The sequence below is a fragment of the Nematolebias whitei genome, chromosome 14, assembly GCF_014905685.2.
Source record: "Nematolebias whitei isolate Nwh7 chromosome 14, NemWhi1, whole genome shotgun sequence".
NCBI lineage: Eukaryota > Metazoa > Chordata > Actinopteri > Cyprinodontiformes > Rivulidae > Nematolebias > Nematolebias whitei.
This window is the reverse complement of record NC_056511.1, coordinates 1,926,466-1,931,215: the sequence shown is the minus strand read 5'-3', so window position 1 is coordinate 1,931,215 and position 4,750 is coordinate 1,926,466. Positions and strand designations below refer to the sequence as shown.

Here is a 4,750-nt window from a genome sequence, read left to right as displayed (position 1 = left end):
TTGTTGTTGTTGTTGTTGTTGTTGTTGTTGTTGTTGTTGTTGTTGTTCAGAAGAATGTGTGGATATATTTAACCCGTATGCATAGATTTGACCTTGCAGAGAGACATTAGAGAAGATCCACAATAAAGTCAAACTTGTTTTTAAAATGATTAAAGTTTGTTGTAGAAAGATTCCACTCTGTCAAAAGAACAACTCTAATAAATCCTTGAAAGATCTAAATTATTACAACTGTTGTGACATGTGGATGGAAACATCTGGTCCCAGCTGGACACTCACAAAAAACATTTAGGTTTGTTCCCTTCAACTATAAACCTTTTATGTAAACATGAGCCGAACGACATAAATTAATTAAAAGTTTTCTGTCAGAACTTGAAATGTTAAACAACTTGAATAAACTCCAGAACACTTTCAGTTTGGTCCCGTTCTTGTCTCGGGAGCCACGTTGGGTTTTGATGAGCTCTTCAACAACCAAACGTAATTTTAATATTCGTCTTCAACAGCTGACCCAAACTGAACGGTTCTGTTGGTACTATCGATGGCGTCAGACCCGTTTTCACTAAAGCCCTGCGGTTTCTGTCTCCGATCAGGATGGGTTCAGATATGGCAGCCATGTTTGCCCCCAGACTAAAGGTTATTGTTCCAGAAGCGTTTGTGGCTGAACTGGAAAATGCAGAACAGATACAGAAATGCACACAAATCCACCGCCATGTTCTGGTGCAGGCATGTGTTCGGGATTTGGACCCGGTACTCACAACGGCACTGATACCGTTATGAAGCTTCACCTGAGTGGGATTTATAAAAACTATGAGGACTAAAGTCAGGACCGTTGCAACATTTCTCACCAGACGACAACTTCAAGAAGATGTTGGAAGTAAAAGCTGAGCCCAACTCACCTGGTCTGTGTTGGAGTAAAAACAGGAGGTTATCATCAAAATAAAAGTTAATACAGATGTGGCCAACCTTCTGCAGGCTGCACAGCGTAGTGCCTGGACCCAACAACTGCTCCCCGCATGTTGGTCAGTTAATGATCAATCCTGAGCAGGTTCTAGTTGTTCCTGTGGTCACGGCACAAAGTTACAGCGAAGAGGCCGATGCTGTCAGCGTTACTCAAACGTTGCTCTTTCGGCTCTAAAATCTAAAGGACTAGACGTGAAGAACGAGAAATCAACAAATTCTTATCCAAATGGTGCACAAACTGCTCGGGTACTATAGACGGCAGGTAGACTCCTTTTTGTTCCTTAAACAAAAAGTAGCTTCAGTTCAATTCAAAAATACTTTATCATTCACAAAGGGAAGTTAAACTGTAGCTCATCATCCTGGTTTCATTCAAGAGTTGATAGATGCTGATAGCTGTGGGCAGGAAGGATCTCCTGCTGCGAATCCAAAGAATCTGGCCACAGATACTGATCCATCCACCCAGATCCAGCTTGCTGTCGGATCCGGCGGGCCTCTCGGTCCTCCTGGGCAGCAGGACCGCACGAATGCCGGACAGAATTCCTCCCAGAGCAACGGTCACTCCTCCCAGCAGTCTGCCGAGCTCCTCATTCAATTCAGTTCAGTTCATTTATAAAGCACCAAATCACAACAAAGTTGTCTCAGGGACTTTACAGGAACATTCACATAAAAAAGCCAATTAGTAAAGTTCTCTATCTAAGAATCCAGCAGACAAGTTGAATCTTGGCTTCGTTGCAGTCTCCCATCCTGAGCAAGCACAGTGGAGACAGTGGAAAGAAAAACTCCCTTTAACAGGAAGAAACCTCCAGGAGAACCAGCTCAGGACAAGAGACCATCTGCTTTGACCGGCTGGTTGAGAGGACAGGAAGGAGAGACAGACGAACACAGAATGGTAGGTCCAGATATAGGTCCAGGTCCAGATATAGGTCCAGGTGTACCTGAAAGACAAAAAACCCAAGCTCCTCATCACCATGGACAGACAGTTGAAGAAGCCGGGGATGATCCCAGTCCTCCTGTTGTCACGAGCCAAGTTTCCTATCAGCTCCAGGATCTCAGCAGTCAGGTACTCGAGCACCGCCACCAGGTTGACGGGAATTCATCCACGGCACCTCCTTTTCAACTCATTTGGGATTTGGGGCTGTAGCTGAGATACTTAAGCTTTTGAGATGTTAATCAGCTGCTCCTGGTAGTAAAAAAAACACCTTGTTGCCATGGTTACGCACCATAACAAATGCCCTAAAGTTAAGAGATTTCAGTAAAAATGGGGCGGCTGTGGCTGAGTGGTTAGAGCAGTCGTCCTCCCATGTGAGAGTTGGGGGTTCGAATCCACCAGCAGTCACATGCTGAAGTGTCCCTGGGCAAGACACTGAACCCCTCATTGCCTCTGATGTGTGTCCCATCAGTGTATGAATGTGATCTAAAGCTCTGATTAGTCTCTTTAGAATGATTTGTTCAATTAGCTTTGTAGAGATCTAGTATAGAGCTGTATGAATGGGTCAATGAGGCACAGATTGTTGTAAAGAGCTCTGAGTATCTTGAAATAAGATAGAAAGGAGCTGTATAGGTACAGTCCATTTAAAAATCCTTCCAGCTGCACAGCATCCGACACCAGAGAAAGTAATCATCCGAAAAAAAATTATTTACATCCAGAAAAAAAGACAAACTAAAGTTTTCAAAAGCAATAACTCAGAATGAAAGTAACAGAGCTGCTCCAACATGCAGCCACCCAGAGCGGCGCAACTCTAGAACACAATAAAGAGAAAATTCACAATAAAGCTAAACTAAAGAAACGTGAAACACCCGGCGCTGAACATGGAGAATGGATGAAACTGTTGGAAGCAAACAAAATGTTCAGTTTAAACTATATTAGAATGGATTTAGTGTGAAAACAACACAAAAGGTTGGTTAGCTGAACACGCTGAAAAGCTAAGCTAAAACAGCTAGCAGCTGAAGCTAAACATTAGCTAAAGTTAATGTTAAAGTAGCCTACTGCAAACAACCAACAAAAAAAACTTCAATACAACTCTAAATAAAAAATTAAAATAAAAACTGAGCTGAGCTAAATGACATTTTGAAGCTGACAATTAAATTATATAATTATATATGCTAAATTAAACAACAATGCTAACTTCAGCTAGCAATGAAATAACATCAAGTTTACCTACTTTATAACAAAACTGTTCAATAAATTATTAAAACCTGTTAATAAAACACCAGCCTATGTATTCAGAACGGTAACGTAGCTTCAGTACCAAACTAGCTAAAGTCCAATGTTCAGCGCTACCTCACAACAAAGCTAAACAACCGAACATGCTAAGCTAACGTTAAACAGCAGCAGTTGGACTGGATCTGCATTTAGAGGTTTCTTGTTGCCCTCAGATGCTTTAAGTTTGAAAATCTTTTCTTGGGGGCGTTCCTGAAAATGTTTACAGATATCTGAGCTCCAGGAAGGCGTCCGGGTCTCATTCAGTTGCTCTGGATTTAAAATCACCGTTTTGTTCACTCGGTCGTCGTCTTCAGCTGCATTATGGTGCTTTGCACACTGTGGAACGAGTGGGCGCATGTTTGTCTTGTTCTGACGCCACGTTCCAGCCAAACGCCCCCGCAAACATCTCAGTAATGTCGCTCTGCTCCATTCACCCCCTCATCCTCCCAACACCTCCGCTGCGAGTCTGAACCGTGAGCGAAGTTCACAACGAAGGTGAGAAACAAACATCTGAAACTGAAACATGAACTGCTGAACCAAACATGGCAGCTCAACTTTCAGGGGGAAATGACCCACCACCTCCACTAATGGCAAGCAGAGTGGAGGAGAGCAACACTCCAAGCTCCGCCCCTTTTTGGGTGAAAACAGCCCAAATGTGTTAATTAGGCATGAGTGTGTCTCCTGGGGCATTTGTTCAGAAAACAGTGAAACTTAAGGCTGATTAAAGATGTGAAGACCCAAATGTTCTGTTGTCATACAGTTATTGATCCGACAGTGATCAATGATGATGATGACAATGATCGCCGGTGATGAAAACTTTCATAAATATGGATTAAAGTTCATCAGACGGGATGAACGTGGCCCCACGGCGTTTTTCACATCTTCATTTATTTAGTGGTTTTGGTGGAAGTAACGATAAACTAATGAAATAATTGTCAAACAGCGTGCTCATACTTACACCTTTAATCTCAACTTCTTCTTCTTTTTCTTCTTCTTCCAGCTGTTCCCTTCTTCAGGAGTCGTGACGGTGAACTAACTCTCACAAAGACTTGGTGACTGTTTTTACACCAGATGTTCTTCCTGATCAGACACGGAGCGACCACAGCCTCTGTGTGGAGCAGAGAGCTGCAGCTAGGGCGCCCGGGGAGCAGATGGTGGGGGTTACTCAAGGGCCCAGAGTGGGGCAACTGAGGGGGGGGCAGGCGTTTCACCTTTCTCACCCACATTTTGATGTTGTTGGTCCAGGGAGTTGAACCGGAGAGCTTCTGATCACAGGCCCACCTTCTCTAACCTCTGCTCCACCACTCCCCTACGTCTTTTATCTCCAATATGATGCAAGATGATGTTCTGCAGTTCAGAAACACTTTGAGCGTCAGAGATGAAGATGTTCAGCAAACAGACATGGAGTCTGTTGCTAAACAAAGAAGCGTGAGTCATAGAGAGATGGTCTTCAGGGCAGATGTTGGAACGCTGCTCAGAGACGTGTTTTATCATGTTTCATAAGAGAAAACAACACCTGGGTTAGTTCTTGAACAGTGATGACATCCTTCACTTCTAATCCTTCACTTCTAATCCTTCACTTCTAATCCT

At 43.4% G+C, this 4,750-nt stretch overlaps 1 protein-coding gene across 1 annotated transcript in view; it reads right to left on the bottom strand.

Moving 5' to 3' along the window:
* The window catches only part of serpinf2a (serpin peptidase inhibitor, clade F (alpha-2 antiplasmin, pigment epithelium derived factor), member 2a), an 18,088-nt gene extending 17,170 nt beyond the window's left edge, over positions 1-918 (bottom strand). Inside the window, exon 1 of the mRNA XM_037687215.1 lies at positions 894-918. The gene's annotated coding sequence lies outside the window, so the exon portion shown is untranslated. The remainder of the gene's footprint in view (positions 1-893) is intronic.
* Positions 919-4,750: the final 3,832 nt, after the last annotated feature.